This window comes from Macaca fascicularis, chromosome 9 (assembly GCF_037993035.2).
Source record: "Macaca fascicularis isolate 582-1 chromosome 9, T2T-MFA8v1.1".
Taxonomy (NCBI): Eukaryota; Metazoa; Chordata; class Mammalia; order Primates; family Cercopithecidae; genus Macaca; species Macaca fascicularis.
The window spans coordinates 126,507,601-126,528,345 of NC_088383.1; the positions used below are offsets into that span (position 1 = coordinate 126,507,601).

The 20,745-nt window shown below is 47.2% G+C and overlaps 1 long non-coding RNA gene across 2 annotated transcripts in view; it reads right to left on the reverse strand.

Moving 5' to 3' along the window:
* Positions 1 to 20,745, reverse strand: part of LOC107130899 (uncharacterized) — a 56,743-nt gene that overhangs the window by 11,684 nt on the left and 24,314 nt on the right. For both annotated transcript variants that reach the window (XR_012418219.1, XR_001493631.4), the window contains exon 2: positions 3,155 to 3,269. This is a non-coding gene — a long non-coding RNA (uncharacterized lncRNA). The remainder of the gene's footprint in view (positions 1 to 3,154; positions 3,270 to 20,745) is intronic.

The window sequence follows — 20,745 nt, forward strand, 5'->3', positions numbered from 1 at the left end:
AGGTTCTTCCAATTAAGTGCAAAATAAGGAGCCAGGAGAGTCATCAAGTTTGGCTTACTCCCGACACAGACTTGCACTGGAGGTTGTGTGGAGGGGATGAGCCAGTGAGTTGATAAAGCCTTTATCTAATACAGGAGGCTGTTTACCCACAATTCAGGGGTAAAAAAATGTAAACAGCTGTTGAGATGAAAGAAAGTCAGAGTCCTCCCACGGTGGGGAAAAGGGGCAGAAGAAAGCCTGTGGCCACGGATTGGCATCACTCCTGTAGATGGAAAAGTGACATTGGACAACTACTCAGGGAAAAAGGTGAGCCCCTAACACACCGCCGGTGCCGTGGACATTTCTAGTCTTATTATTATTATTATTTTTTGAGACGGAGTTTTGCTCCTGTTGCCCAGGCTGGAGTGCAATGGTGTGATCTCGGCTCATGCAACCTCTGCCTCCTGGGTTCAAGGGATTCTCCTGACTGCCTCCTGAGTAGTTGGAATTATAGGCGCCCGCCACCATGCCCAGCTAATTTTTTTGTATTTTTAGTAGAGAGGGGGTTTCACCAGGTTGGCCAGGCTGGTCTCAAACTCCTGACCTCAGGTGATCCACCCGCCTTGGCCTCCCAAAGTGCTGGGATTACAGGCGTGAGCCACCACACCTGGCCTAATCTTACTGTTAACACACCAGAAGATGCTTTGTTATGAAACCTTGAATCTCCCTGTGGGCCTCTGCCAAGCTGCCCTCCTCCCAGGTGCTTCTGTTATCCATCCAGTCATGGAATTGAGTTGCAGTAGTAAGGAACCCTTTGAAAGCCAAGTGCAAGGTGAACCTGCCTTCCAGCAAATTCAGCATTTGAGTGTATCCGTTTAGTGGGAGGCTCCCAGGCAGAAACTGCATGATAATCTGAGTCTACAAGCCCAGAAAAAATCCATGTCAGCTGATCAACCTAGTAACTATCACAGTGACTACAAGAGCTAGCATCCATTGAGCGCTGCCTGTGTACCAGGCATGTGCTGGAGATGTTTACCTGCACTATCTTATTCATTGTCAGTGCCAACCTCTGAAGTTCACCCTCTTCTCATCCCCAACTCACAGATGACACGAGAGAGGTTGTCACTAGCCCACGGACCCAGTTCGGTGCTTCGGATTTCACCCTCACCCCTGCAGGGGAGGAATCCGCTGAGATGTACCAAGGTGTCCTGATAGACCTCAGAGAACATCTAGTCCACCACTCAGTGTTGACAGATGGGTAAGCTGAGGCCCAAAGAGGGGAAGGGACTGGCTAAGTTTACACAGAAGCCTGCCCAGTCCCTGTGCAGGAAGAGCAACCCAGTGCCTTTAACATTCCCAACCAATGTCAGGAGGTCAAGCACAGGCCTTTATTATTTATTTGTTTGCTTGTTTATTTAGAGACAGGGTCTTGCCCTGTTGCCCAGGCTGGAGTGCAGTGATGCGACCATAGTTCACTGCAGCCTCGAACTCTTGGACTCAAGCAATCCTCCCTCCTCAGCACTCCCCATTCCCAGTAGCTGGAACTACCGGCACATGCGTCATCATGTTGTATTGCTATGTTGCCCAGGCTGACCTCGAACTCCTGAGCTCAAGTGATCTTCTCACCTCGACCTCCCAAAGTGCTGGGATTACAGGTGTGAGTCACCGTGCCCGGCCAATCGCAAGCTTTTAGTTTGCTTTCCTCAGATTCCACATTTGCTTCAGTCCTTGCTGGCACTGAACACTTTTGCATAAGAGCTTGTGAAAATAACACCACCTCTCTTATTTTAGGAGTTTTATCAACTAGTAGACTGTCCAGCTGGAATCACTGGCCTCTCATAATGTGAATTCTGGCTTCTGTGGCTATTAGCTGGTGACTTTGGTCAAGCCACTCAACTCTGAGCTGGTTTGTTCATTGGTAAAATGGGGGTAGCAATATATATTCATGAAAGGCTAGATTCTAAGCTAGTGCTGTCCCGTACAAATGTAATGATAGCCACATATGTAATTTTAAATTTTCTAATAGCCACATCAAAAAAAAAAAAAAAAAAAAAAAAAGTAAAGGGGGAACCAAAGCACACACCATGATTAATGTTCATAAATTGTTTCATTGAATGCAGTAGCTTCCAAATACCATCATTTCAACGTCTAGTCAATATCCAATTGTTAATGCGATACTTCGTTTCATTTTCACATGAAGTCTTCAAGATGGGGTGTGTGTTTTGCACTTACAGCACATCTCAATTTGGACTGGTCACGTGGCAAGGGGCTGCTGTGTGGGACAGGACTGTTTTCCCCCTCCACAGCATTTTGAGCAAGTGGCTCTGCGCTTTAGGAGGATCTTTGTATCTACACCTTGTCTGTAGATGGTCATCATTTGGGACCCTAACAGAACAGAGATGGTCTTCTTCCTGGCCTAACAAGTCCCCAGTACTCCCCTGTCGTCAGCAGGCCTCTGGGCTGTCTTTGAAAACCTTCCCTTCCGGGATAGGTTTCCTCCAACACCACAAACAGGTCTTTCCCATTCTCTGCAAATGTTCATGTCCATTTTGTCCTTGATGTGGTGGAAGTGTTCTTAAAAACTGCACAGCAGACTAAGACACAGTAAGAGAGAGGAATGCAGAGGATGGTGGGGTGATGCGGGAGGTGGAGAGATCACATCCTCCCTCGGGATGGGCTTGGTATTGTGGCACCCTGGGGCTCAGGGATCTGGTCTGTGGAATGTTGTCTTTGCTTGCCAGCTTCGCGCCCCACCTCGCCGCGCCCAGCTCAACTCTGTGGCCTCAACGGAAACACCCTCATTACAGGAGTGCCCCACCTCCGTGACCGCGACTTATATTTGATAATAAGCAGGTAGAAGGGGTGCAATTGTACATGGGCCGTGCTCAGAGAAACATGAAAAGGCTCAAGCCACGCTTCACCCTCAGGGGCCTGGACTGGGAGATGGGAGCCAGCGTCTGCTTGGGTTCTCCTGACAGCAATGGTCACTGTGGCTTGTGGAGAGTGACAAATGCAGGTGGGGTAGCTCAGACACAGGGCTCTAGGCTCTCCAGCGGGTCTAGGGGTGGTAGAGACCCCTCTAACTCTCCCCTCACTCCAGCTCCCAGACAGTTCCTTCCTTTTTATTTTTTCTGGAAGGCAGAGGTTGAGGGCCAGAGCTCTGCATTCAGCCTACCTGGGTTCACATTCCAGCTCTGCCACGTCCTGTGTGGCTTTGGTGAGTGATCCAACCTCTCTCTGCATTGGTGTCTTCCTCTATGAGTGGGGTGGTAACTCCTTCTTGGGGTTTTCTGAGGAATAAATGAGGCAATAAACAGGAGACTCAGCATCAGACCAGTGTACCATGATTATATTTTACAGGGAGAGACATGGTTCCTAGTACTTTGGCTTGTCCAGAATAGAGGCATCTTATTTTCCCCAATCAATTAATTTTATAGTTAAAAAATACAATATTAATAAAATCTATGCTGACAGAGAACAATCTCTGAGATGTACTCTGAAGTGAAAAAAGCAAAGTGTATAATATAGGCCAACATGGAACACAGACACGTGGCCTGTGTTTGGGATGGCACAAAAGTTACTGGTAATGAGTGACTGGGGAGGGGAGCCGGAGACAGCAGTGTGAGATAGCTTGACTTTTCATTCTCTAGCCCCTTGTAATATTCCCATTTTACCAGGAGTATGTATTCCTGCTTTTTTTTTTCGTTGTGAACATGAATTAATTTTTTCAATTAAAAAAAAAACTAATTCAAATATCCCTCCCACCCCCACCAATGATAAATGATCATTGTAAAAAATTTCCCAGTTCTGAAGAGAGAGCCTGAAAATGCTGTACCATTTAATTGCTGGGTGTTAGAGGATCCAGGGTCCCTGCCTGGGAAGATGGTTTGCTCTGAAATTCATTTTCCATGTATCAGCATTTAAGCATCTGTCGGGGTTTAACTGGGGTAAGAGGAAAGCAGCTACTCACGCATGTAACACGTATGCACCCAGCAAACATAGAGCTTCCCTCTCACACACGCACGCACGCATGCACACACACACTTACACAACCTAAGGACTACACATGAACCCCTCACCAACCAAACCACTTCATACCCACATACTAACAAATGAGCCACTTCACCTATCCGCATCCAACCCCAAAAGCTCTTTACACCCACAGACACACAACGCCCACCCCGACAACCAAGCACTCCACACACCACAACAGCCTTTACACACATGCACCCAACGACCAAAGTACTTCACACATGCAACCCAGAGATCAGAAGCGCTTCACGCATCTGCCCAATAAGCAAAGCACTTAATATACACACGCACAGAGCTTTACACACATATGCACCCCAACCAAAGGGTCCACACACACACTCACATGCCCCAACGCCCAAAGCACTTCACACACACACCCACATGCACACCCAAACAGCTTTACTCCTTCAACCAACGTGCATCATACACAGTCCCCAACAACCAAAATATTTTACCCCCATGCACCCCAACAGCCAATGCTCTCCATATAGACCCCCCTTCAAAAGCCCAAAGTGCTTCAATTGGTTTGATGCAGAGGTAGATACTTGAACACCAAGACATTAGACTGCGACTTTCTTTTCAGATTAATGAGCAGAAAAAGATTGGAGGAGGGAGGGGGCGAGAATGGCGGGAGAGAGCAATTACACCCAAATCTTTTCTCTGTTGATTAGGGATTCCTTCTCTAGCCTGCTTTGGCTCCAGCTAAATCTTTTTCTAATGAGATGTGGCTTATCCAGATCAAGGCCCTGAGAAAAAAGTTGCAATTAACTTTAAGAAGAAAAAGAGTGAGTGAGAAAAGGAAGGAAGAGTGGAGGGGGCGGCCAGGGGTAGGGGGTGGGGGCAGGCCCAAGGGCCTGAATGATCAGGCTGGGAGGAGCCCAGGGGCTGGAGCAGGCTCCCAGCAGGTGGAGGGGCGCAGGCCCCGGCTGTGCTTCTGGAGTTTAGGGAACAGCCCTGTGATGCCTCTGCCAGCCTGGGTCAGGCCTCGTGGCCACTTCAGGCTCAAATCAAGGTGCAGGAATGGTGAGTGCCCTCGGGTTTTGGCTTTCTCGGCTCTGCACCCCAATCCCTGGCAGCGGCCTCTCTCCTTTCTGTCTGCCTACCCTCTGGAGGACATGGGCCCTCCTCTGTCCACCCAGAACCTCGGGTGGTGTCTGGTCAGCACTGACTCTGCTCTTGGGAGCTGGGGGGTCCAGCAGTCCTCTGGCGGCCGGGAGCCACGGGGAGCTGGGGTGTCCAGCAGTCCTCCGGCGGCCCGGAACGACGGGGAGCTGGGGGGTCCAGCAGTCCTCCGGCGGCCGGGAGCCATGGGTTTGGCGTGGGCCTCAGCACTGATGGCTGCCGCCGAGGTCCCCCCGACTTGCCTCACTCTTTCCATCTGGGAGTGAGGTCTTGAGTTATTTTAATGTGAGTCACTTAGAAGGGTGGACAGGGCCTAGGACTGAAGGAGACACTTCATATTGAGATGCTAAAAACACCTCACGATCCTAGAACTGACACAGATTGACCTTTCTGTGTTTCTCTCTGGATAAAATCAAGCTAGACCCAGTCACAGTTGACGAATAGTCACTTCCTCTCGCTGATGCTCAGTTTCGTCACCTGTTAAGAAAACGAAAGAAGTGGGGCAGTGGATCTCCAGAGCCTCTGCCAATCCTGACACCCCCAGATCCAGCAGAAGGCACAGATGCAGACTCCGCATGTCCTGATTTGAGTACTCACGGCTCCCTCCCTGATTCCCAAGCTCTGCTCGGCACATTCGCGGGACACTTACACCTTCCTGAAAGTTGTTTTCCGTGCAGAGATTGGTTTTTGCCCTATTCGGCAAGAAATATCCAGCAATGCCTGAAGGCAGCTTTCACAAATCTTGAGGTCTCTAACCTGGCGCTTGTGGTGGGGTCTCGGCTAATAACTGGACATCTGTATGCCAGCCGAGCTGGGGAGCCCGAGCCTGGATCAGATGGAGTTGGGATGGGTAGGGTGGATGGGGGCGCAGGAGTGGGCTGCAGTCTCCTTTCTCTTTGGTCACACACAGCCAGGTATGCGGAAGGGGTCTGGGCAGATTATTTAAAGCTGAAGTCCTTTATTTTCCTACCCACAGCATTTCCTTTTCCCGTTCTGTGCATCTCCCTGTGCAAATTAAAAGGGATTTTGATGGCACGCTGGTGACTCCATGGGATAAATTGAATCTGGGTCTCTGCAACTTGCTTGACTTCCAAAGAAGCGGGGCCCTTGCATGTTGGTGGCCACCCACACACACGGGCTTCCTCCGTGGGATGTCTGGGTGACCCCTTGCCAAATAAGCCCCCCGGACCTGGGCACAGATGAGCTGGGCTCGTCTTTCCTGTGTCTAAGTTCTAGAGAGGTCACACAAGTCCCCACCTCCAAGCCCCAAGAATTTCCTTCAAGCCTGGTTCCCGGGTCCCCAGCCAGCCCTCCCTTCTGTCCCTGCCCTCCACAGTGTTGGTTGCTGGAGACAATCTGGGCTTTCTCCTGTGTCTCTCTGGCTGTCGCCAATGTAATAAGCATATGTGCTAGAAATCCTAGCTGCAGTGCTAAGTTAGAAATTCTTCTTAAACATATAGCAAGGTCAGATGAAGGGGAAAAAAATAGAAAACAAAACACAAAACCCTGAAACAGAAATTGGACACAGGAGGGCAGATGTAGACTGAACAGGAAGTGCTGGCCTGAGGCTAAATGAAACAGCTGTCACCATTGTTCTGGACTGAAAACTGCCTTTGCAAACTCCATGCGGTCCAGGCTCAGAAAGCAGATGTTAATAATTACAGCACATGAAACGAAGGGCACAGGATTAGGCAAGTGACGAAAAAGAAATGGTACCAGTAGATTTATAACTCGCCTAGGCAAATCTGCTTGCTGGTGTGGGGGGTGGGCTGGGCAGCTTCCCTGCAGAGGCCCCTCCTCAACCCCCTTCCTAGTTTGGCATTTTGGCTTCCGGGATGATCTCAGAATTTGGGGATTGTTTTATGGTGGGGGGCCATGGAGACCCATTCAAGCTGCCTTTCCAGGGACCCCGTGACTCCAGGGCCATAGACGGTTGCCTCTGACCTACAGGAAACAGGATAAAATCCCTAATGCTCAGCCCAGGTACAAAAAGGGGATCTGTGGGCAGAAAATCATTGGATGGGTTGCTGCAAGCCGGGACTCATGCGGACACAAAGCTGGGCAGCCATTCTTGGAGCTCTTGTTTTTACCAAAGGGTTCACGTCTAAAATCCAGGAGCTCAAGTTCTTTACAGCTGAAATTGATTCACACTTTAAAATCAGCCAGACCCTAGCGCCTTGGCAAGGGAGCTCAAGGAGGATGTTGGGACACTTAAATAAAGTCAGCAAGGCGAGTTTCTTGGGCTAATTACATAAGTAGAAAAGGCAGAGTCTTCACATGTTTTCTGAACATTCCTCAGTGCTTTTCCATGTGAGCCAGAATTGTAAAAAAACAAAACAAAACAACACACTCGCATCCACAAAAATTCCTCCCATCCCACCACCCCCTAGAAAGGACGTCTCTAGGAAAGGTTAGGAAGAAGGTAAAGCATGTGTTTGGCATCTTTATGCCTGATATGGAAACCATATGCTTAAATACACTAGCAAACATACTTAATATAACACTCTCTTTTATTAAATGTGGTTTTATAAACGCTCTCCCCAGCCAGGGCACCTTCCCCATGCTGGAGGCTGGAACTTGGCAAAATAATCTTCCCGCTGTTACATCTATTGATACACATTTTTTGAAAATGAGTCTCGGACCCTTGGAAAATAGACTGGTTCTGATTATTATTGCAAGAGGGAAGGGGCACACGAGGGCATCTTTTTTCCTCTGATAAATTAAAAGAACTGTAACGGGTGCTTTCTGCAACCTGTAAAAGGGCAGAGCCATCTGTGATTCATTTAGCAGCTCCTTATAGAAGATTTATTTGATTAATTCGGTCAGAAGAGAGAGAATATGGATTTTCCCCTTCTCTGAAAGGCACATATACACTCACACATGCACACATGCACCCACCCATGGGTAGACATCTCAGGAATGAAAAATGACTAATCGTGTTATTGGAACTGGCGAACGCAGGGCCTCAGTGGTGAGATAGCAAGCTCCCGCCCTGCCAATGGGAGGGCCAATTACAGAAGAGATTTAATATCCTCAGGCCCAATGCCATCAAAGAGTGAGCCCAGAGGATAATACCGTGAACTACTGGATCGCTTTGCTTAGGCATTGATTACTGGGTGCCAGGCACTGTGTTGAGCATTTTGAATGCATTATCTCATTACATCATCACAATGACCCTTGCAGGAGGTACTGTCGCCATCACCACTTTATAGACTGGGAGATGGCCCCATTCCCGGCAGGCCTCAGCTCAAAATTCTTTTCACTTTTTCCAGTGGAATTTTGCTTTCTCAGTCCTCCATGCCTACAGCAGACAGATGGAGGCCACACCTTACATTTATCTAGTGGTGGGTAATCTTGGAAGGGGTTATCCGCATTGGCTGTGCTTTATCCCTATAGGTTTCAGTTCAGTGTTGATTAGAGAAACACTCTCCTTTAGGCTTATCTCTAGTCTCAAGGAGAGCTCTGGCCTCCTCTGGCCTTTGTTGCCTCTAACTTACGTGACCCAACCCTATAAGCAATCATCTCTAGACCACTGTCAATTCCTGGTTGGGGGAGGTGGTAACAGCCCCTTAGAGAGGTCCTTGCAAAGGGCAAAGAAAACAGTACAGGTGAAAGGAATCATAAAAGCACACAAGATCTGACCCAAAGAAGATTTTGGATGTCAATGTCAGGAGTGGCAAATATATGGTAAGTAAATGTGTCACTGCTCTCTTTCCCTTGCTCACAGCAGACATTGCTAATTGATCCCAGCTCTGTCTTCTACTAAGCCTCAAAATCCTCAATATAGAACTCCAGTCAGCCTCTACCAATAGATCAGAATTAGCAAAAATAGTTGAAAGCTGTTTGCAGTCCCTTTCAGTTGAATGTTTCATTTTGTGGAGGGAGAAACAGGGGCCCAGAAAGAAGTCAGCTACAAAAGCAGTCAGAGAAGGTCAGTTCTCAGCCTCAGATCTCTGACTTTCTCTGCCCTGTATTTTCAGCATCCACACCAGTGGGGCCGGTCCAAGCCAGGGTGCAGTGGGTCAGAAGCCTCTGTATTTTGCTGGGTCTCTGCTGTCACCCCCTCCCTGCAATAGAACGTCACTGAAGCTGCTCTGCAGACAGGATAAAAGGCATCCTTTTGAAGGCTGCAGAAGATTGAAATCTTTGTGACTTTAAAATAATTAACCCCAAACCAGGATGGAGTGGGGCAGCCTGAGCCCATGATCTGTTACAATCCAGGGTCTAAGATTCTAGAAAGAAGTAGAAGTTTTCATTTTGGAAATACTGGCATCAGTAGACGCTCCTCATTCTCTCACTGGCTGGACCACAGGAAATGCCTAGATCAAAGGCAACCAGGACTCAATAGGTTTAAGGTATTGAGGGCTTGTCTCGGCTGCGGGGCTGTCACCCCGGCCCTCAGACTTTTCAGCTGGGCGGAATTTCTCTGTGGAAAGAATAACAGGATTTTGTGAAAGGAAGAAGGAGGCTTCAAGTTCAGAAGTTCCCTCCAGAGCTCTTTCCTGCTGCTCCCTTGCTAGGACCTAATCTTCAATGTTTCTCAGCCCGACATGGCTCAAGGGGGATTTTGTGGCTCACTACCTAGTTCTGTTGAATATCTGATTGGTGGAGACAAGCTTTTCCATAGAAGAATAAGACTGAGTACCAGGACTCAGGTTCAGAGAATCAGAGGGTGAGTCTGAAATCCAACATATTTGGAAGGGAGGCAGTCATGGCACATTCAGTATGAAGAGCGTTTTCACTATCCCATTGGCAGAGTTGCCTGTGGGGTCTTTAGGGGACCTGCTTAAAGAATAGACAAGAATTGTGTGCAACTTGCCTCTCAGCTCTTGGGTTGATCCTGGTACTTCTGCTATTTTTGAGGAGGCTTGAAAACACTTTGTTTAAACCTGCCTTCTACAATCCTGTGTATACTACGAATTTCCATTATCTAAGACGAAAATTTTGCTAACTGAATCAAACTCTAGCCCAGCCTAACTTCTTGAAAAGATCACAAATATTGAACTAGTGAGGTCCGAAATACTGAGGATTTTGCGGGCCCAAATACTGCCCCTTGAGGGAGTTTGTTGACCAACATCATTTGTTGAAAGAAGATGCTTGTATTACAGAAGTGGTTTTCCAGAATGTTCCTGACTGAGTGACAGTTCAGAGAAGGAGCGAAGTTGGGGGGCAGGTAATGAAAAGAGAAGATCCTCTGTGTACCTTTTTCTTTTCTTTTTTTTTTTTGAGACGTAGTCTCACTCTGTCGCCCAGGCTGGAGTTCAGTGGCGCGATCTCGGCTCACTGCAAGCTCCGCCTCCCGGGTTCAAGTGATCCTCCTGCCTCAGCCTCCTGAGTAGCTGAGGATTACAGGCACCCATCACCACAACTGGCTTTTTTTTTTTTTTTTTTTTTTTGTATTTTTACCAGAGAAATGTTTTTGCCATGTGGGCCAGGCTGGTCTCGAACTCCTGACCTTGGATCATCCACCTGCCTCAACCTCCCAAAGTGCTGGGATTACAGGTGGGAGCCACCATGCCTCGTCCCTCCCTGTGCCATTTCTGATTCCACTTATGGATAAACAAGCAGGCTGAGGTGGGTATGCATTACCCTGAAGACACAACTCAAAAGAGGACTGTGTGCCTCTGGGAATTTCACTTAGTGGCCAACCAGATCTTCACTAGATGTGTGACTTTGGACAAGTTAGATAACATCTCCTATTTCCTTCTCTGTAAAACAGGAGTAACAATAGCACCTACCTCACAAGGTTGTTGTGAGGATTAAATGAGATAAAGCACTTAGAATAGGGACTGGCACAAAGTACCAAGAAAATATTATCTCCCCAATGTCCATTGGCTGATGAATGGATAAAGAAAATGTGGTCTATCGATGCAATGGAATATTATTCACCCATAAAAATAAACGAAGTGCTGATACACAGTACCATGTAGACGAATGTGGAAGACATTATGTTGAATGAAAGAAGCCAGACACAAAAGGCCATCTATTGTATGATTTCATTTATATGAAATATCTAGAATAGGCAAATCTACAGAGACAAAAAGCAGAATCATGATTTCTTAGGGCTGGTAGGGGATGGGAGGACGGGGAAGTAACAGCTAAAGGGTATGGGATTTCTTTTTGAGATGACGGAAATGTTCAAAAATGGACTGTGGTGATGGTGGCACATATCTGTGAATATACTCAAAACCATTCCATTATATACACTTTGAATGACTTGTATGGGATGTGAATTATATCTTAATAAAGCTGTTTAAAAGAAAACTTTTCTTTTAGGTGAGTGGTTACAAAAACGGGATGATGGAGCCTTTGACAACTAGAGAGTGGTTGCTCTACCTACAGACATTCAGATAGAAAAGAAAAACATGCCTGTGGGCCAAACTCAGCCTCAGTTTCCCCATCTGCTAGACAGATAGTTCCTCCCTCAAAGGGCTGTTGGAAGGAAAAATGAGATAATTCATCTACAGCACTTAGCATGGAGCCTGGCATATTCCAGGCACTCAGGAGGTAGCAGTGGCATTGCCATTATTCTTTTAGACTCTAGAATTCCATGCTGGAGGAGTTTGGGGGGCAGGCTGGCTGGAAAGGAAGTGGGTAACTAGGCGTCATGTCCTGAAGCTACATTTGCAAATGAAGCCTACTGCATTAGCTTAGGTCATATGTTACAATGAAAAAGACATTTGCAAAGTTTTCTAAACATGCCTTTATTCACACTTTCATAGGGTTGAAAACACATCTGTAATCAAATAATAACATTATTATTAAAGTTGAAGTGTCTTTGATGAGAGGCCCATGAGGATTTTGGAAGAATTTAAGTCTCCCTGATCCCTGAAAACTGATCCCATAGGTGCCTGATTCCATAGGTGCCTGATCCCATAGGTGCCTGATTCCATAGGTGCCTGATTCCATAAGTGCCACTACTATTGTTAGAATTAATATTTAAGTGACCACATGTGAAGGGCACTGGACAGAGTGAAGAGGCTGGGCTCTTGACTTGACTCAGCCACTCACCAAATGTGCAACTTAAGGAAAATACTGTTATTTCCCTGGACTTCAGCGTTTTCAACTATAGGATGAGAAGATGGTGGGTGCAACTTCTGAATATCCTTCAAGCAAAAAACTTCAGAATCCATGATAATGGCCCAAATCTTATCACCACCTAGGTAAGCCAGATTGGACTGCCTGAAGGATGTCTCCCATAGACTGGAACTTGTCCTTTCTATTCCAAGGGTCTTGAGTTCTAGAATTCCAGGCCAAAGCTCACAGCACGCTTGGTAGAGAAGAGCCTCACCACTACCTCCATTCTGATTCCCCCTTAGGCTGAAGTGCCAACATGGTTAATCCTCTCTCTGGGGCTGGAGACACTGAATTGAAAAGTATCACCCCTAAATTCATGTCTACTGGATCCTGTGAGAGCGACCTTATTTGGAAATAGGGTCTTTGGAGATGTAATCAAGTTAAGATGAAGTCATACTGGATTAGGGTAGCTCTTAATCTAATGATTGGAGTTCTGCTAAGAAGAGGGAAATGTGGAAGACGTGACACAGAGGGGAGAATGCCATGTGTAAGTGGAAGCAGAGATTGAAGTGAAGCTGCTGCAAGCCAAGGAAGTCAGACTGCTAGCACCAACGACTAGAAGAGAGACATGGAACAGCAATGTGATCATCCCAAGGGCACGGCCAGAATTTCGTGGCATCAGTGATGCTGTAGCTCATGCATCCGAACTTGCTTCACACGGTCTCAGAGCAGCTTCTACACCCCACCAGCTTTCTGGTCCTCCATGTTTTGGGGGCCAGACACCAACTGGACAGTACCCAAAAGCTGTCCTATTCTCCTTCCCTACTTTGACTTGGTGCTGAGCCTCGCCTGTGGGTTCTGCAGCAGTGAGAAAGGATGGGGCTGAAGGCTTGGCAGTTCCTCAGGCATGAGGGATAACCATGGTTATTGAAGAAGAATGTCTAATGACACAGAAAAGTGCTCATTGTTCATTTGTTCATTCATTCAACAAATATTAGTGTTACTTGAGTACCCGCTCTGTCACAGGCACTGTCTCAGGCTCTGGAGGTAGAGCACTGCTGGCGGGAATGGGGATGAGCCAGTCCAGGGATCCTGGGGCTCCAGGGTTGGCTGAGATTGTTCTGTGGATCCCTGAGCATTTTTGCAATCTCTTAATATCTAATGGAGATTGTATAGTTACTCCCAGCAAGATCACTTGGGCTGACATGTCACCTTCCTTTGCAGGAATCTGGAATGACATCAGCTGGAAACGGTGATGCTAAATATCTTGTGGTGGTCAGAAGCTGCCTGAAAGATAGGACTGCAGTTAGAAATAAGTTTCTTTTATTTTTTAAGATGGAGTTTCATTCTTGTTGTACAGGCTGGAGTGCAATGGCACGATCTTGGCTCACTGCAAACTCCACCTCCTGGATTCAAGTGATTCTTCTGCCTCAGCCTCCTGAGTAGTTGGGATTACAGGCAACTGTTACCATGCCGGGCTAATGTTTGTATTTTTAGTAGAGACAGTGTTTTGCCATATTGGCCAGGCTGGTTTCGAACTCCTGACCTCAGGTGATCTGCTTGCCTTGGACTCCCAAAGTGCTGGGATTACAGGCATGAGCCACCATGCCTGGCCAAGTTAGAATTAAGTTTTTAAAATAGGAAAGCAATTAATACATTATAAGTGCCTTGGCTTGATAGATGAACAACTTTCAAAATGTAGAACTAGAGGGATGGGCCAAATAATTGAAAGTGTTCTTGAGGAGAGGAAAGCCCTTTATTCAACTTAATATATTGACTAAGTTTATTTAATATATACCTTTGAATAGAACCTATATGCCAGACCCTATGGTTGGCAGTGGGTACAGTGACACAACACAGAGAAGGTCCCTGCTCCCATGGAGCTGAGGCACTTACCACAGGAGACAGTCAATAGGCAAACAAAAGCCACTTTCTTAGGCACTCAATACATGACAGTTATTCATTGGAAACAGTGAATAACTAGAATAACTATCATGTACTGAGTGCTTAAGAAGGTGGCTTTTGTCCCATGCAGGCACAACCCTGGGCTCTGGAGACGAGCAAGGAGCAGCAGAGGCCAGTTCAGGCCGACTCCTTGCTATCCTGAAACTTACATCCTATCAGGGCTGGCAGCTGAGAAGCAAATGGGGAAAAAAAAAATCCAAACAGGAAAAGGTCAGATGGAAACATCAGTGACATGGTTGAGACTTCCAGGGAGATGGGAGGGGGCTACTTTAGCAGGTAGTCAGGGAAGACTTCTTAGAGGAGGTGGTGAGAGAATCCCAACACTCAGTTCTTTCAAGAGGCAAGGTGAAGGAAGGAGAAGCACAATCTGTGCCTAGACTTGGCAGGTCCGAGTTTTGTAGGAACGAGCTAGCTTTGCTTTAGGGCCACAGGTAGGTAAACTGAGGTGATGTGATCTGTCTAGGGTTGCTCAAGAAGTCAGTGGCAAAGCCAGGCTAGAGCTCTGGGTTTGGGCTCCCTGGGCAGTGCTCTTCCCATGCTGTGTACCATCCTGCCTCTTAGAAAATGACTTCCTGAATGCTTTCATGGACCTCTGGCCACACAAAGGATGTGTCTGTGTGTCAGGCGGGTCTCAAGGATTTCTGGAAGTCCTACAATGTGCATGGTGCTATGCCAGGAGCCACAAGGAGTGTGACGGACCAAGCTATGAGGGATCTACACTGGCATAGGAAGATGAAAGCAGCAATACCAGAGGGTGTGGGTGTGACAGTGTCCCAACGTGCTGCTGAAAGAAGCGGTGGGTTGAAGGAGTTCCCGGGAGGAGAGGCCACGGCAGCTGGGCTGGGAGCTTAACCTCTCATTTACTCACAGACAACTTCTCAGCCTGCATTTCACTGTCCCCCCAGCCCCTAGCATGGGGGCCCAGGGACAGGAGGAGGTCTTGGCACAGCTGCGGCTGGAGGTCTCTGCCTTGAGCCCCAGGTTGAGGTGTCTTAGACCTGCAGAGAGGCCCCTGCCCAGGGTTCCTATGGGACTAGCCCTGCCCCTGCTCACTTCTGTTCCTTGTTGCTGTGCCACCCCCCGCTGGCTTTGATGTTGATCCCACTCAGCTTGGCCCAGCTTTGAGGTCTCCTGCTATGACGCCCCAGGATGGCTCTCCAGTTCGCAGGGACTCTCCCTCTCTGTATCACAGCCCAGATCTGGCCTCCTCCTTGCTGGGTTGTGGCAGCGGGATCACTCTGGGGCCCAGGGAGAAGTAACGAAGGAAAAAGATAACTTTGGGCCAGATTGGGGAGGGTTTTATAGGCCTGGGGTCGCTAGGCAGATGCGCTCTGATGGATGATGGGGAGCCCCCAATCCCTGGCCATCTGAGTGGCATGTGAGGCCTAATGGGGGCAGTTGGAAATAATGATCACGAGTTTCCATTTCCTCCCTGAGTAGCCACGGTCAAGTTCCTTGGCAATATCTGCCTTGTTGACTTTACTCTGTGCCTCAGTTTGCCCATCTGTAAAATGGCGATAATAAGAATGGGTAATTCACAAGGTTGTTATGAGGACTAAATAAGGATGTGCCTGAGTCACTGTACTCTCTCTAAACTGGAACTGTCATTGATGCTGAAATCTCTGATGGATTTGGGAGGAAGTAGCCCTGTGGAAGCACAGGTGCAATGGTGCTTGGAGCCTCTTTGCTGCCTTCTGCGTGACAGGAGCCTTCCTCCCCTGTCTTGCGTTTGTGTTTTCCTCCTTCTCTGGCACCTGGCCCACTTTGGCCCTAATAACCTTTGAGGGACCCTCATAGCTGACCCCCAGCCTCTTTCTGCTCACAGCTGCCTGATGGATCTTCCAGCCCTGCTCAAAGTCCTCTATGGCTCCCGGGGGCTACACAGCAAATATAGCCACCTCCTTAGTCTTTATTTAAGATCTTCTGCAATCTGACCTTTGTCTTAACCTTTCAGCCCCATGTGGATCTGGGGAGTCCAAGCCTGAATTTGAGTCTGGGTTCCATTGCATCTGAGCTGTGAAACCTTGGGAAATGCATGTAACCTCTGTGCACCCTGGTTTTCTTATTTGTGAAATGAAAATCATTACTCCTTCCTTGTGGACTTCACAAGGATGTTTGAAGATCAGATGAACGGGGATGTGTCTGGTGTTCGTAACCCAGAAAGCAACTTGCTGTTTGGGGGCCATACAGTGGTTTCCTTTCTCTTAGGCCTTTGTCCACACTATTCCTCCACCTGGAGTTCCTTGTCATCTTCAGTTACCATTGTCCAAATGGGTATAGCGTTCAGAGCCCAGGGCAGACGCCATGTCTTGTCTGTAAAGACGCCCTGACTATTCTGCCTAAAGTGTATGTTTCCTATATCTGATCCTCACACCTCTCACAGACACGTCTTCCTGTATCTGCTGTCTCCTTCCTTTGACTGGGAGCTTCTAAAGGGCAGGGCAATACCGAAATCAGCTCTGCTTTTTCCATTGCACCTCGTACTCCACACACAACAGATGCTTGATGAGTACTTCGTAAAAGGATGGGAGTGTGTGTGGATGAGTGAGCGAATTTGGGGAGAGTGATGGTGCACTGAAGCCAAAGGGATGGCCCCATCCCCCTGGGACCTATTTCATGGCCCTTGGTGACTGTGCCTAATGGACAGCCATTTCCCACACGTGGCTCAAATTTTCACAAATGGGATAGATCCATTCACCTCTATAAGGAGGATTTAGGGGCAGAAATCTGATTGGAAGTTGGTGAATGGGCTTGTCTGGACATTGTATTATGCAGACCAAGCATATGTTTTAAAAAATTATATATATAGCTGGGTGCAGTGGCTCACACCTGTAATCCCAGGACTCTGGGGAGCCAAAGTGGGAGGATTGCTTGAACCCAGGAGTTTGAGACCAGCCTGGCCAACGTGAAGAAACCTTGTCAATACAAAAGAAAAAAATTAGCCTAATGTGGTGGCACATGCCTGTGGTCCCAGCTACTTGGGAGGCTTAGGTGGGAGGATCACTTGACCCCTGGAGGTTGAGGCTGCCATGAGTGGTGATTGTGCCATTGCACTTCAGCCTGGGCAACAGAGCAAGACCCTGTCTCAAAACAAACAAACAACAACAAAAGAGAACCTCAAAAAAAAACCCCAAATCAAACCACATACACACGCACACATGCAACACCCCTTCAATGTGGATATGGCGGGGGTCAGAGGTACGTCACACAACTTAGATCAGAGAGAGCTGGGGTGAGTCAGGGCAATACCTCCCTTCTCCCAGGTTGGGGTAGGGGAAGACTGGGGCTACGTGGGAACTGAGGAAGTGACTCTTGGTGACCTGAATTATGTTCCACACTCAGGAGCACCTGATTTATTATCAGGGACTGAAACACACAAAAGAACAAAGGGTCCTGGGGACATTTGTGACCCATCTGCTCCTTCTCCACATTGCACCAAGGCACTGAACTCTCAGCAGTTCTCAGTGTCTTTGCATCTTTGCGGGAGCCCCTCCTCAACCTCCCCCTCCCCCTCCCCACCCACCCCACTTACATTCTAGGGCCACACATTCCTCAGGCCGTGCTGAATCCTAAGTATTTTAATGCCTGATACCTATCTCCGTATGGATTTTTGTTTTATCATGAGGCCACTGGAAAGTTTTTTGATATCTCTTTGAAACAGATGTCAGCAAAAGCTTCCAGCACAGATCAAGGGCAGGTTAAGGCCTTTGAGATGGGTCTGAATGTCCCTTTAACATCGTTCAATCTAATACCCAAATATACCTCGAGTCATTACCCTGTTTTTATAAGAAGCTCTGAACCATATGTTCGGGAACTAATTAAGCATACAAATCAAGCCCTGGGATCAGGTGGCGCTCTGTTTAAATATCTTAACCTTTTATGATTATCTTAATTTAGAGAAAATTCAAAACACATTCAGAAGTCTTAGAAAATGAGTCACTAGGAATTTACTGGCCGGCTTTGTTGGGATCCTTTCTTTACAAGTCCAGCCGAGATTCCTGGGGAAGTCCTCCGAGCTCACACCTCTCAGGAAATGTAGACATTTGCCGGCCTGGGGGGCTCAAAAGGCCACACCTGTCTTTACCATCCCCTAGCAGCCTCTCCCAGCCAGAAACTCCACCTGTCCCCACCTCCCAGCCCACATGGCCCCCATTTGCCAGAAGGAAGGGGAGAAAAAGGGTCGACTCTGCACTTGGAAGTTTTACCTTCTTTTTAGATAAAATAAGGTATGAAATGAATTGGGGGGAAACATTCCTGTAGCCCGTGTTATTTTGGGAGAAGCCATGGGAGGAGCTAAGGCAGAGACTGAGATGTGAATTACACAAACCTGGCTCCAGAATGGCTACAGGTGGCTGAGAGGGAAGACAAAAGCTGGAAACCATCCTTGTTTTGGATTCTGGGTGATTCTGGCAGTGGGAAGTGGGGGCTGGGGTAGCAGGTGGGGATCTGTCTTCTTACCTACCTCAGATAAAGGAGATACTTGATCTGGAAGGCATGTCTAAAATGTGTACACATACCAAATTGAATTGACTTGTGACAAGGTCTTCTAATCTTTTACCTGCTCAGCCAATATACCTTTATTGAGCACCTACTATATGCCAGGTCTGTTCTAGGCATAGTCTTTACAAGGACATTAAACTGCCTCTGACACAAATGCCCAGTTTACTTACAAAGACTGGACTGGATCTCAAAAACACTCTTTCTTAATGTTCTTAGGACCAGTAAACCTTTATAACAGGGTTTCCAGATAAACTGTAGGATGTTCAAGTTTAAATTTCAGATGAACAACAAATACTTGTTTACGCTAAATATGTCCTGAATTTTGCATGGCACACACTTACACTAAATCATTATTCGTTATTTATCTGAAATGCAAATTTAGCTGGGTGTTCTGTGTGTTTATTTGTTACATCTTGCAACCTGACTTTAGAAGAAGATATAAATAGATACAGGTGCTGTCTCACAATTGGATGTTAAATACTAATTTTGGAGGAAGGCAACAGAAAGCAGTTTTGTACCAGGCCCCCTTACGTATGTGACTTCACTTAGACCTGTATTAGTCTGTTCTCATGTTGCTAATAAAGACATACCTGAGACTGGGTGATTTATAAAGAAAAAGAGATTTAACGGACTCACAGTTTCATGTGGCTGGGGAGGCCTCACAATCATGGTGGAAGGCAAAGGAGGAGCAAAGTCACGTCTCACATGGTGGCAGGCAAGAGAGAGCATGTGTGGGGGCAACTTCTCCTTTATAAGACCATCAGATCTCATGAGACTTATGCACTGTCATGAGAACAGCACAGGAAAGGCCCACCCTCATCATTCAAGTATCTCCCACCTGGTCCCTCCCACAACACGTGGGAATTATGGAAACTATGACTCAAGATGAGGTTTGGGTGGGGACACAGTCAAACCATATCAGACCTCATCACAACTCTAGGAAGGGGGTTCTGTGATCATCCCCATTTTGCCTATGAGTGAGCTGAAGCTCACAGAGTTTGAGGGACTTACCCAAGGTCATCCAACTTTTTCTCTAGCCCAGCTCTCCTGGACTTTGAAGCCTGGGTTCTTTCCAGTGACAAGTTGATGGTTATCTTTCCAGAGTTCTTATTTTCCTATAGCTTTCCGGCTTCTCTCAACTTCTTCCCCTCTTTCCCACAAATATTCAAGGAGAGATTCACTCCCGTCAGATCAATGTCACTGCCATAATGAAAACCACCACCCGAGTTCATGAAGGATGAGATCTGTCGAACCCTAATGAGAATGGTTCCGATTATGCAAAAAGCAACCTCATGGTTATTCTAATGTTACAAGTAAATATAAAACATTTAGAAATACTTGGCTTGGATAGTTTTTTCAAGCACAGATGTCTGACTCTCTGCCAGTTTGTTATTAAAAATGCTACGGTGGTTTGGGTACAAAGACTGTTATAAAAATAAAAGCTAATGCACTCTGAGCACTCGTTTTGTCTTTGTGGGGACATCAGCCATGGTAAGGCCAGAGCAGATGGTGGCTAGTGGTGGCTCTTAAGCGGGCACCCCAACATTCATAGCTCTGTTACTGCCCTGCTTAAAACGCTGCAGGAGCTTCCTGGTGTCCCTCAAATCCCAAATCTGCTCCTGCTGGGTTCCAGCCCTATCTGTTCCTGCTCCCTCTTGCTTACTGGCTTTTTCTAGCTCACCTCATTTGCACTTGCTGTGTCCTCCCAGCTCTTCACCTCTCTGGCTCCTTCTCTTCCTTGGCCTTCAGGTCTTCTCTGACCAACTTCTCTGTATGGCTGTCCTCTTGCCTCCAGTTACTTTCTGTTGCAACTCTCTGCTTATTTCCTTTATTTCTCTTATAACTCTCTGAAGTTATCTTGTTCACCTTTTGTCTTTCCCACCAGTAAGTCAACCCCGTGAAGGAAGGGACCCTGTTTGTTTCGTTAACATATGTCATCTTCAACACCTAGAGCAATGTTAGGTACATAGTAGTTGCTCAATAAATATTTGTTGAACAAGTGCTACCAAAGCACCTGAAGTCTTGCATTGCTTAATCCCATCTGGGGCCATAGGCCAGAAGAAAAGTAGCAGCGTCTACAATTTTTTTTTTCTTTTGAGACAGAGTCTCACTCTGTCGCCCAGACTGGAG